General features: G+C 40.1%; 1 protein-coding gene across 7 annotated transcripts in view; it reads right to left on the bottom strand.

Annotated features, from left to right (window-relative positions):
- The window catches only part of NCOA7 (nuclear receptor coactivator 7), a 162641-nt gene that overhangs the window by 112787 nt on the left and 35858 nt on the right, over positions 1–13996 (bottom strand). The window lies entirely within an intron of this gene.

Genomic DNA, 13996 nt, shown 5'->3' with positions numbered 1-13996 from the left:
AACTGCTCTGAGCCTGCTCTCCTGCCAGTCAAAATGAGGAAAATACCACCATCTACCTCATGGATTGTTCTAAGGATTAAATAAGGTCGTATCTGTAAGCCTCCTGGCACACAGTGAGCAATCATCAAAAAAGAGGGTAGAACTGTCAATACACACAAGTAAAACTTTATAGCGTGTTATAGGCCCCAGTTGGACAGGGTATAGGAAATCTGGTGTGGCTCATCTCCTGCTTTATTGCTTTGCTAATGTTCCCAAGACTTTACATAAGGGTCGGTCACCAAGCTGGCCTCTCCAGGGACCCCACCCCCAAACTCTGATGGACCATCCCCACTAACCAACAAACATGCTTTATACTTCTCTTCCTCCTCCATCCTTATAAACTTATCTTTCCCTGACTTCCACATCTCCCTCCCACCATGGCCCTACTTTTCGGCTTCCCTTCCTAGACAAGTTCCCAGAAGAACTTGAGCCTGGAGCTCTGTGTCCATTCCCTTACTTCCCATTTGCAATACACTGTCTTCTCCCAATACTGCACTGAAACTACTTTTATTCAATCATCGTGAACTTCAAGTGGCCAAACCTAATATATACTCTTCAGTCCTCATTTTAATTTTACCTCTCGCTGCTTCCAAAACCTCTGATCGTTCTTTCTTGAAACGCTTGCTCTTTTCTCTTGGCTGCTGTGATTCCATCTCTTCTGGATTTCTTCCTACTAGACCACTAAATGCTGGAGTTATCAATTCTGTTCCTCATTCCTAAGTTCTGTTCTCTTTTCCCGTTACATTCTCTCCCTATATGGTCTCATCCACTCCCCTGCTTGCTGGGGCCAACAACTCCTCAACTTCTCCCTCAGCCTAGACTACTCTGTTTTCACTCTAGGCACATATACCCAAGTCACCGTTAGCGGTTCTACTGAGATGGCTCATAAGCATCTCAAAATTAACATGTCCAAACTTAAATTCTTGAAATTCCCACTCAAAACTGTTATTTTCTAGTTTTCCCATTTCATTTAATGGTACCTCCATTCTCCTAGTTGCTTAATCCAAATTCCCAAACGTGGCCAACAAACACCTGCGTGACTTATCCACCGTTCTTGTGCTATCCTCCCTAAAGCACTCTGTTCCAGCCCTACTGGCTTTCCCGCAGACCCAGAAATCTGCCACGCCCCCCCCCTTAAGATCTTGGAATCTAAGTGTTTCCTCTACTTAGAACAGACTCCTCCTTTCCTTTTTCCCCAGCCCTTCTCCTCAACACACAGATCATATGGCAAATCCTGCCCAATGCCAAGATCAGCTTAAATATCATCATTCTCTAGAGGTCTTCCTTGAATATCATTCCTATCTGAAGTAGATACTGCCCTTACAGTTCTTTCATAACATCCTGTTACTTTCCCTCCTAGCAAACCCTGCAATTTCTAATGACATACACATTTGTATTTCCTTATTTAATGTCTTTGTGAAAAATAATCTCTGTAAGAACAAGACCCATGTTTATTGTGTTCACCATTGCACCCACTGGGCTTAACAGATGCAGGCACATAAGGTCTTTCAGAGATATAAGCAATGTTCAAGTTTCTCCCTGTAACCTAAGAATATATTTTAAATCCAAGGATAAACATTATATGACTCAAAGTCTAACATTTGAGTAAGTCAAAGAACTGAGAGATGTCGTAAGTATCTACTTGCAACAGATAATATAAAAACCAATATGGTCATTTACTCAAACTTAGAAAAAGGTTTTCCTGTGGATAAAAATAAACAGGAAGAAAGTCAAGATTATTTATATTAGGTTCATAACTCAATTAATTTTGTAATTTTAAGTTTTCATTGATCTGTTAAGACAATACAAATTGCACTTAAAGATACGTATTTATAACTAACTTATCTTTTTAAAAAATCCATATGTTCTTATAAAAGAAAAACTGTTATATGTTTTTGCACTTTAAATCTATTTACTCTTATAAAAAAAAATCTGAAATCCTGATTATATGTTCAGGGCTGTAGTTAGAAAAATTAAATTTCTCTCATTATGAAGTAAAAGTAGTCAATTTAGCAAAAAGAACCCCTCCACACACATTAAAAACAAAATGATGGAGCTACTGAAATGGAGATGACTCAGTCCCCAGTGACCTCACCAGCATCTGCTTCAATTACCTTGTGAAATTGCAATAACCAAATTACCATTCAGCTTTCTGCTGTGCTAACAAAATTAATCTGAAATATCAAAATTCATCTACTTTAAATTATGTATTATGCAACTTCTAAACCCAAGCCTCTACTGGCTCTAAACTGCGAAGAACACACAATGCGGTTGTGATAATCAACACTAACATGGTCTCACAGACACAGGAGAAATGAATAAAATGATTAACGACTTGGCTCAAACCATCCTTGACGGTAATTTGATTTAAATCACACCACTTATTCAGGATGGGAATCCATCAACTTTGCATCTATTCTGCTTTGTACAACAGATGTGTTCTTGAAAATGTATGTGCAAACCATATTTTAAATGCTGTAGAGTGATTCAGAAATATAATATGGTTTTGTTTTTTGGCTTTTCTTTCTTTTTTTTTTTTTCAGTATAGAAAAGAATATTTGAAGCATGCTGGCCTCTGATTTAACTCTTCCCTAAGTTCACATGATTGTATTTTGGTCATCTAGTCTGTCAAGTGTTCTATAAATACACTAATAAAAACCATTTTAAAATATAGATGTAATCCATATTCTTGTTCTTTGGTTCTTCTATGTCTACTTCATATGCTATGCTCACACCTACACAATTCATGTCTCATGACTGTCAAGCTACATTTCTCACTTTAGAATAGGAGAGCCCCACCTCACAGTCATCTCTGATTCTTCTTCAAGGGAAATTGGCTCTAGTAACAGAACTACTGAGAAAAGACCTCCTTTTTGCTGTCCACCATTCTCTGCCTCAGCAGAAGCTAATTCCTTCTTGCTTTGGGAAAGGGACCCAGGGTTTTCCAGACCCAACTAACTCATCATGTCTTCTTACCCTACGACACCTGGGTTCATGCTCTATGGTAGTGACACAACAGTCTGCCTTATTTGGTGCTGAATCACACTGCAAATCATGGACTACGATGCATCTCACTTGGTCCCCTTAAACTTGGCACGTTATCCTTTTCATGACCAACTTCATTTACACGTGAGAAGAAAAAAGCTAGAAAAAGTAGGCAGAGCTGTTGCGCCTTCACTGGTATAATACACCACGAAACGAGTCCAGAAAAAAATGGGGAATTAACCATGTTGTTTATGCAAACTTTATTTGAAATGGTAAATGATAGGGAGAGTGTGGTTGGGTTATGGACACTGGGAGGGTATATGCTGTGGTGAGTACTGTGAAGTGTGTAAACCTGGTGATTCACAGAGCTGTACCCCTGGGGCTAATAATACATTATATGTTAATAAAAAATAAAAGATTAAAAAAAAAAAAAAGAAATGGCAAATGAAGGAAAAGGGAAGTAAAAACGCACACATGACCCATGGCTCAAGCACCAAGCATCGTTACAACAGGAATGCCCAAGCAAGGAGAATTTCAGCTTGTTAGGGCCTCCAACTTTGCGTCTAGAGAGGAAGTAAGAGGGCACTTCTTGCCACATCCCCAAAAATACAGAGAAAGGTCAGGAGATTGGTGACTTTTTTGTTGGTATGTGAAGACTTTCAAAGTTTCCTTGAATGACTAGAGGCTCCTAATTTGTCCCAAAGCTCCTAAGAACAATTTTGGATTGAAAATCAGAAAATACCTGTTTAGTACTTTAACACATTTAATGATCTAGATCAGCGAGTCTCACTTATATTTGCCTGGATAACTGATAAAGTTCTATGAGATTCCATTTAACATAGTTTACTGGAGAATATGGCATAATGATTAGAGGCATGGGCTAGGGGGTCTGGCACACCTGGGTTGAGTCCTGGATCTGCCACTTTGTAGTTATGTGACTTTGGGCAAATTCCACAACACCTATAATAAAGTTTAGCATCTTTATCTGTAATTAGGATGATAATAGGACCTATCTCATGGAGTAATTAGGAGATTACATGAGTATACCAATGTGTCTGTTACACAGCAAATGTTCCACAAATGCTATCATTCACACTGAATTACCGTTAGATGCAGGGCATAAAGTTAGACCTTGTGCAGAATATAAAAATGAAAAAGAAACAACAATAAATAACAAAAAATAGGGCAGAGAAGCATTATAGGGACATCCAAAGACAGAGTGTGTTAAGGGCCCCAAGAGGAGGCAGAATGAGGCCTTAGCAATGACCTCTGAGTCCACTGGCAGGGAAGGGCACATCTAGTTGTGTGTGTGTTTGGGAGAGCCGTTAAGAATTAAGTGAAATAGGAAAGGTGTCAAGGAGACAGTATGACAATTAGAGATGGGTTTGCCAGCACTGTATACAGGGAGAGGACAGTGACAGCAAAGTTCATCATACAAATAAAGCATAAGACATGTAAAGAAAAATCCAAGTAGGACATAAAGACAGAAAGGTAGGAATGAGCCATATTGTGTAGAACCTCAAATTTGAGAGAAGAATCTGGGAGCAGAAGTGACATATCTGAACCTTGTCTCAGGAAGACTAATCTGGGAAGATGTGTGGGAAGATACGCAATTAGCATTTAACTTATGAGGGTAGAAGGGGTGATGACTGATGGAAAGATAAGAGTTTCGGAGAAAAAGAGAACTTTCTACTAAAATCACCAAAACCTGGAGTCCCGGCATGAGCTAGGAAGTTCCAGAGCTGTGAGCAAAAAGTGTTTTTCTGGTTCTGAACTCCATTTTCTCACACTGAAGAGTCACTGTACCAGCAATAAGGAAAAGTTTTCAAAGGCATGTGCCAAACTCTTTCCAGCTGAGACAGTGCCAAGTTTCAGACAAATTCAGAAGTCAGTTCAGTTGAAGTCTTCCTCAACTGTCAGCAACAACATTTAAAAAGGAGGGAGACAGCTTCTATCATTTACTTTTCCAGTGCTTTAGTCTTATCTACGTCTACAATCTTGGATCTTCACTGAAGGACCACAGTCCTTCAGTGCTGTGACCACAGCATACTTATGGACAAGTTTCAAGGGACATATAAACTCCCTGAAAATGTACACCAAATGTATGCCTATGTATTTATTCTTACTTTTTCTCAATTATTCCTGTATTCCTCATTTAGGCAGCATGCTTTTATATTAAAATCCATTAGTGCTAATTTTTCATTGGCACTTACTCTAGAGACTTTATATATTTATTTTAATTCAGTCAATCCTCCAACAATATCTTACGGTAGGTACTGTTTTTATTCTCTTTTTGGAGAAAACTATACCCCAGGCCCCAGAGCCAGTAAGAAGATCTACAGAGGAGAGACCCACAGGCAGACCACACACAAGTTCCCCAAGCTTCATGATCAAAATAGTTCCATTTGGTGGTTTTGTAAGGTTACAGTTTCATCAGGTCTCACTTCAAGATCTAGGACAATCTAGATCAGCCTGAGATTTCAAGCAGAAGGACACCTGCTTGTCACTGATCCTTGAAATCAGTATTATAGGAAGCCATTATACTGCACTGGGGGAAAATATATTTATATGACAGGTAATTTATGTACAGCTGTCTTTGAAGAATTGGTTAACACATATTAGATGAACAATTTTCAAAGAAATTTGTTGTTCAGTTAGGAAAATAACCTCACTCCCAGTATACGAACCACCAAGGACTCCTCTAGAATAATGAGTTCTTTTGATCATGGCTCACAATAAAAAATAATTTTAAACTGTGACTCAAGATATACATACTTATATACATTTAAAACAAAATTTTTGTGAAATACTATTTATTCTGACTACCTACAATGCGTTCCAATCTTTTCTATTCAGTCTAGCTTTAGTCCAGACTAATCTATTCTGTTCCATCCCATTAGAAGAAATGCTGGTTCTTATCCACTAAATTGATTTCACGATGCCCCAATGGGTTGTAACCTACAGACTGAAAAGCAGTACACTACACGGAATTAAATCAAGTAACCCTGCGTGTTCTTTAAAAACAAAGCATGAATCTATCTGTAAATGTCTAAATGTTTATAAACCTTTTAAAAAATCTGTAGAAAAAAGTTAATGATTTCTTAAAAACATCAGCAGCTCCAACTTGACCATGGACATTTTTCCCATTAATGAGTGCCAGGCAATATGTAAATGTTCTCTTAAGTGCTGCTTGATCTGAACTCAGTAAAAAAAATACGAAGCATAAGCCTTAAATGACATTACAGCTCATTTGAGAGTTTAATCAGCAATTAGTAATATTTTCAAATAAGGCACAAGCAACTTTTTAAAGGAAATGGTTTTAAAATATTCTCGATGTTTTTTACGAGTAATAAAATTGCTGAGTATTAAAAAATTTGTGGTGATAAAAAATCAGCCTTGGGGTGCCTGGGTGGCTCAGTCAGTGAAGCGTCTGCCTTTGGCTCAGGTTATGATCACTGGGTCCTGGGATTAAGCCCGCATCCAGCTCCTGGCTTGGCGGGGGAGCCTGCTTCTCTCTCTCACCGCTGCTCATGTTCTCTCTCGCTCACTCTTTCTCTCTTTCAAATAAATAAATAAAATCTTTAAAAAAATTAAGACTTAAACTATTTAGATCCTACACTAAAAAAGCTGTTTTAAATACTGTCTTAGTCAGTAAAAAAAAATATTTAACACTTGCCACGTGCCAACCGCTATTTATTTAAGGAGGCACATGGAATGAGCACTGACCTACTGGAGAATCCCACCCCTCCAGATGGCCCGTTTTGGGGGAGACTCAGCGCAAACCCATGAACAAGAGCTATGAAGATCATACACGGAAGCATTCCTGGGCCATGCTATGGATCACAGCAGGCACTAACGGCAATGGCAGTCTTCTTGAACGGTTCTTAGGAATTGAAATCAAATACACTTTCCAGTAAAACCAACTAAAACATTCTCCTTCCAAAGCCATGTACAATTTTTCCTACTTACATTATGATGCCAATAACATGTTCTATTCCCTCTCTCAAAGTAAAAATTAATTCTTAATGCAACTGAAACCAAGATAATATGAATCAAGAAAAATAATCAGAGATACGGACAAAGTAGACTGGGATTCAGGGCTCCTCGTCCATTTAAAGGGTAAGTGATGTGAGGCAAGTTATTTAACCTCCTGAACTACAAATGCGTCATCTGCATTTTTATCTACTCAAGCGATCACTGTGAGGATACAGGGAGAGAATGCGCGTGGAGGCACTTTGTAAAGGAACAACAAATGCTATTATTAACTTTTATTAGAATCACAAGACATAGCAAAACTGAGAGAATAAAATATTCACCAAATATTAAGACAGTATATAGCATTATAACATTTACCAAGCACTTAAACCCTTCTGTATGCTTTTCATGTATCAGCTCAATGAAAACCTGTACTATGATTGAATATCTGAATCCAGCCACTGGTAATAATAAAGTTTCTCCTCAAATCTTGGACATGCTAAGGTTCTTCTCTAATAGTCCTTGGCCAGCAGGAAAAAACAGTCTACAGACTGTTAATTAAAGGAAGGGCAAGAGTTCACATCCCACCACTCCACCCATGTGGTATGTTCATTCTTAGCACAGGCACACCACAAAGTGCAGCTTTTCCCGAGGGTTCAGAGACAGTTCTGTGAGGCTGGAGAGATGGGGGCCCTCCCTGTATCCTCAGCAACGCTGCAGACCAACCAGCTGGACCTGTCCAGTTGATCCCTGCCACGGGATCTGGGACTCTGTGCTTGCCCAAAAGGGCATTTTGGGGTTTTCTGACCAAACGTATTTCTGCATGCTTTCTATTATAGGCATCTACTCTTTTAGATAAGAGGCAATCCTAGCGAGTAACAAGGGTCTCTGTAACATAATCCTGACTTAGGTAGGTGGGCTACATAGACTACATGTTTCCGACTGCCTTAGTTGGTCAATACTCTGACATTAAACTTGAAAAATGTAGTATGAGATGTCCCCACAAGCTATAAACAAGTGAGCTTTTTAAGAAGTCACTTAGAACTTGGGGTGCACTTCTGCACATGAATTCACAATGAAGTGAATTAGTCTGTGCTCTACGGGCCCCCTTCTCCCATCAAGTTGCCCCACTGCCACGGGCTGCGCTGCAGAGCATAAGCTGTGGTTGCAGGAGGACAGAGCTGGGCTCTGATCCTGCATCCCCTGCCTGCTGTCTCATCTCACTCGAGTTTCTCCAACACACTCAAGTTTCTCCAATTCCAACTCCAACTATGGAAGTCTGAACTTCCGTAACAATCTAATCATATTTGGGTATGAAAATTTTTATAGATCAGACGCTTTTATAGATCAGAAGGTATGAAGGTAAGGTGGACCAGTTCTCTCAAACTTTTTCACAGGAAAGCACACACAGAAGAGGATAATACACTCTACTTGGGATAAGATGCTACTCCTGGCTAAAGGTGACCAGCCTATGTGGTCCTACCTGGCCACTCTTAAGGGCTGAGGAGTCAGTGTCCCCGGCACGCGCACCCAAGACGCGAGAGTGTGCCGAACCCCAGTGGTGAGGCTCTGATGACCAGTTACTATACATAAAGTGGCCTGGTGTGGGGCATCAGGTCACTGACAATTTCACCCCATGGGCCTGGGCTCCTACTACAAAATAGAAGCATGCCTTAGAATTCTCAAAGCCCTTTGGACTATGTAGTTCCACTTTATGCTATTCCAGAGCCTGGCTGTGCTCTAACAATGTATCTTTGGGAAACTACTGATTCCACTCTGGACTGCTGGGATTACGCCTGCCTCCCTGATCTGAACCACAGGAGCAGCTCATGGAATGGGAGTAGGGTACCAAGATGAAGATTTTTAGGTGAAGACGAAGGTGCAGGTAAGCACAGAAGCCTGTGTCACTCACTGTGCCAAGCACTCTGGATATGTTACCTTCGTCCTCACGGCACCATGGTTTAGTTTTGTTTGAATGAGAGAGCCCCACAACTGACTCTGTATATTTAATAAAAAGGCTAATCAGTGGGTTCAAGTATCAGCCTCCAGGTCCTCCTCCCTGAAGAAGGGGCCAAACCTCAAATAGTGTGTGTAAGGGTCCAGACCTGGTTCAACTCGGGTCCTCCCTGCTGTGTCCAATTTGGACTTCATCACCTTGGCTCAGGCTAGGAGGCGTCCTTCTTCAAAGCCATGCTGTTAGGAGGCTATTATGAGCCACACTTAACAATAAGAAATGCAAGGTGAAATGTGGAAAACTTGGCCAAGGTCATACACGGGAGTGCTTTTCAAACACAAGGAGCTCTGATGGCGGGTCAGAGGTTCAAAGATGAAGAACTACCGGGGTGGAGGCTGGGGATGGAAGTGGGGGGTGTCAGAGGAGTGGGGATCGGAGCTAAGACATGTTCTACAGTTTGCAACCTTCAGAGTCTGGGGTGAGAGGGTGAGGCAGAGAGAGAGCGTCACCCCCTCCACGCTGCAGGCTATGGCTCGGCAGTGGCGTGGGGAAGAAGAGAGCAGGGGGCAGCAGCGGGTCGGCTCTTCCAGATAACCAGGAAGCAGTGGCCAGAGGGACCCACACAAACCAGACAGAGTCAACTGCTGAGCCTCTACCACTCACTGTCCATGTACAGGCCCCATCAAACCTCAGCAGAAGGGAAAAGTCAATCTCCCACAAAATACCACTTTAGGTTCACCGAAAATATATTTTTGATATCCTACATTAACCCTCAATCCTGAATGTTCTGTTTTTTAAAAAATGTTCAAACACACAAAGAACATAAAGAGACGTGCACAAAAAAACACCAAATGGGTTCTAAATTCTGCAAAAGCCATATAATGTCAAAGTGTGGAAGAAATAGTGTTTGGCACTACTGAAAAAAAAATTCATTCTAACTGTAAGGGGAAGGAGGGGGCCATAATGAATAATGAGCACTGCAGAGAATAACACAGAGAGTACAATCTGCTTTAATAACTCAGTTTTTCATTTAGTTGCAAGACCTGTCAAGTATCAAGGAATTAATCCACATATATAATACACTAATTCTGTATACACAAATTCTTTGCAAGAGCATGGGGAAAGGTCTCATGAATCATTCAATCCAGAATAGACAACTGGTATAAAACACCACCAAAGATCCTGAAAACAAGGTGGGCCAGGCCAGGAGATCCTGAAAACTCTTAAGCACTTATGCAAAATAAACGTATCTAGTAGTAAAGCTACTTCACCCTTCCATTTAGAGTTACATCAGCATATTTCAAGATAAATTATAAGAAAGGAAGTATTCGGTGATCCTCAAATCACTAATTTCAATCCAAAAATTATTAAAATGGGCTCTTTTAAACTTAACTTTGCTTTGGTGTTAAATTAGGAGAGAGGGAGAAGAACCTCAGCAAAGGAGGTAGATAAAGGATTATTTACCAAACATGTGAGGCATACAATGTTCACGAAACCACATGGTAAAAAAAGTACACGAAGAAATAGAGGCTATTTAATGACATGGAAGGAAAAAAGGATGAAGAGAGGGGAACAGAGTTTAAAAGCAATTTTGGGGGTTTCAGATACATATTATGGTAACAGGCAGAAATAAGGACAAATCTTCTTTTGATCTCCTCTGCACACCAGTAGAGATTTACGTAAGGCAGTGTGATTTCATCAGCTCAGCCTTACCCTTGGTCTGACTTGACATTCTGCTGCAGCAATCTTGCTTGGACTGCCCTTGTGCACACTGCTCCAGGGAAATCAGCCCTGTGTTGTCAGAAACTGACTTTCAAGTAGGTCCTGTTGGTAACTCCATATTATGGTAATTCCACCGTTTAGTCAGAAAGCATTTGAAAAGAGTATTAGCATTGGTTGCCTCTTTTCTGATACTGGAGGGTTTTCTGGTTTCCCTTTTGCTTTTAACAGCTTGACCATTTTTGGCCACCAATGCACGATAACAACTAAACTACAGATTTGTCTGTTCTCTCTCTCCGTCTCTCAGTTCCTATAACTAATCCTGTTAGCGTGCTGTTGGAACAGCATCACTGATGTTTGTTCTTGGCCTGTTACCCTTATGCTTGTAAGGTCATACTGAATTTTTGGATGTTTTCCTTTTCATTGTTAGAATACTTGTCACAAGAGGTCAAGGCAAGCATGACAATTAAATTTTACATTTCTGAGCTGAAAAAAAAAATGGTGCTGTTCTTCCAGAACAGTTTCCTCTTTCATTCTCTATTGAAGGGGCTCCCCTTATTCTACATCTTAGAAACTAGAGGGATTAACTTTGAGTAGGTTTTGAACCATCCGTCACCCTTCCTGTTGGAATCAGTGTGCATTCAAGGTGAGAAGGCATTGAAGCTTTCCAAATCACTATCTATGGCATCTATAAGCAGAAAGAAAAGAAAACACGTTGACCGAAACTTGTATCTCATATAAAAATTATTTCAAAACGGATGACTGACAACTATAAAACACAGTATTATAAAACCTGTAGGAGAAAAAAAAAAGCGAATCTTTAGGACCTATAGCTGGGTAAAGCAGTAGAGTTGAAGCCAAAAGCATAATCCATAAAAGGAAACACTAATAAACTGAATCGTATCAAAAGTAAAAACTTGTGCTCTTGCAACAGATGCTGCTAAGAAGAGGAAAACAAAAGCTACAGACTGGGAGAAAAGAGCTACAAACCCTCCATCAAAGGACTAGTATCTAGAGTGCAAAAAGAACTCAAAAAACTCAATAAGAAAATAGGCATGAAAAGGCACTGCAGCTAGATAGACAACTAATAAACACATGAAAAGATGTTCAGCCTCTCTGGTCATTAAAGAAATACAAATTAAACTATACATTTATTAGAATGGCTAAAAATAAGAAAGAGTGAGAATACCAAATGCTGATGAGGATGTGGAGAAACTGGGTCATTTACGCAATGCTAATGGGAAGGCATATAAAGTGGTACAGCCACTATGGAAAAGGGGATGGCACTTTCTTGCAAAATTAAACATGCCCTTACCATCTGACCCAGCAATTCCACTCCTGAGCATTTATCCCAGAAAAATTAACTTGTACCCAAATGATCCTAGTGGCTTGATCTGTAATAGCTCTAAATTGGATATAACCCAAATGTCCTTCAATAGGCAAATACTTGAAAATTGTGATACAGGCACACCATGGAATACTACTCAGCAATAAATCGGAACAAACTATTGATACATGCGACATCTTGAACAGATCTCAAGTGCTATGATCTGAATGTTGTGTACCCTCAAAATTCACATGTTCAAACCTAATGCCAAATGTGATGGTGTTGGGAGATGGAGCCTTTGGGGGTGATTAAGTCATGAGGGTGGAGTCTTCATGGATGAGATAAGTGCCCTTATAAAAGAGGTATGAGAAAGCTCCTTGCCCCTTCTGCCATGTGAGGTTAGAGCGAGAAGACAGCCTTAGATGACCCAGGAAGCAGCCTCTCAGCCCAGAACCTGGCACAGTGGCCTTGGACTTGCAACCTCCAGAACTCTGAGAAATACATTTCTGTTGTTTATCAGCCACCCGGTCTATGGTGTTTTGTTACAGCAGTCTGAGTGGTCTAAAACACAAGGGAACTGCACTAAGTGAAAAAAAATCTCATCTCAGAAGGTTACATGTCATAGGATTCCATGTCTGTAATATTTCTGTAATGATACATTACAGAGACTGAGAACAGATTCGCGGTTGTTGGGGGTGGCAAGCAGAGGGAAGGAAGTGAATGCCGCTACAGGAGGGTAGCCCAAGAGACCTGTCTGATCTGTAACTCGATCTTGATATGGCCACACAACTCTGTACACGTGATGTGATTACACAGAACTAGATACACACAAATACACAAATGAATTCTTGTAACCCTGGTGAAATCTGAGTAAGGTTAGTGGATTGCATCCATGTCAACTTCTTAGTGGCCATATTACAGGACAGTTACATAAGGGGCTCCCATTGTGGGAAACTGGATGAAGGGTGCGGGGTAGCTGTCCATAATAGGTCTTACAACTCTATAGTGAATCTGTAACTATCTCAAAATAAAGTGTTTTGAGATAGTGAATAATAGTGAATCTGTAACTATCTCAAAATAAAGTGTTTTTAAACATCACTATATGGTCCTTATTTATTCTAAGTGCCTTCTGTCTAATGTTCCACCCATTAGATGCCTGATTTCTTCCTTCCCCAATCTTGCTACTCTGTAGCCTTTTTTTTTTTTTTAAGATTTTATTTATTTATTTGGCAGAGAGAGATCACAAGTAGGCAGACAGGCAGGTAGAGAGAGAGGGGGAAGCAGGCTCCCTGCTAAGCAGAGAGCCTGATGCGGGGCTCAATCCCAGGATCCTGGGATCATGACCTGAGCCAAAGGCAGAGGCTTAACCCACTGAGCCACCCAGGCGCCCCGACTCTGCAGTCTTAGTAGTGGAAAACATCACACTACAATAACTTGTTTAACTCTCGCTTTCCAAAAACTCTCACTCACAGTTTACTATTACTCACTGGGGCACGCCAATATTTGAATACTGACTTTTATGCTGCATGGAATGGGCCAAATGCTTTCTGGGTCTTAATTACCTCACTGGTAAAATAAGGGGAAATGTAGGTTAGGTTTATTGTGAAGATAAATAAAATAATAAGTAAAGAACTTTACACATAGTAGTTCCTTAAAAGTTTATTTCCTTCCTTTCCCTATTAATAATCTAAAACCTAGCTTTATTTCTGGATAAAAAAAATCAACAAAAATTTTTGGTTTTCAGTTTCAAAGGCTTACATTTGGAAAACAAGAAAAGCATCTTTTTTTTCTTGGTGGGGCCTTGTTTTTTATTGACATAAATTTGACATATAATATTGTTTAAGTTTCAGGTATACAACATACTGATTTTTTAAAATTATGTTGTTAGCCACTGCATAGTACATCATTAGATTTTGATGTAGTGTTCAATGATTCATCAGTTATGCATAACACCCAGTGGTCGTCACAACACGCACCCTCCTCAATACCCATCACCC

Source organism: Lutra lutra, chromosome 6 (genome assembly GCF_902655055.1).
Source record: "Lutra lutra chromosome 6, mLutLut1.2, whole genome shotgun sequence".
NCBI lineage: Eukaryota > Metazoa > Chordata > Mammalia > Carnivora > Mustelidae > Lutra > Lutra lutra.
The sequence above is the reverse complement of the archived record's forward strand: the minus strand, read 5'-3'. Positions and strand labels throughout refer to the sequence as shown.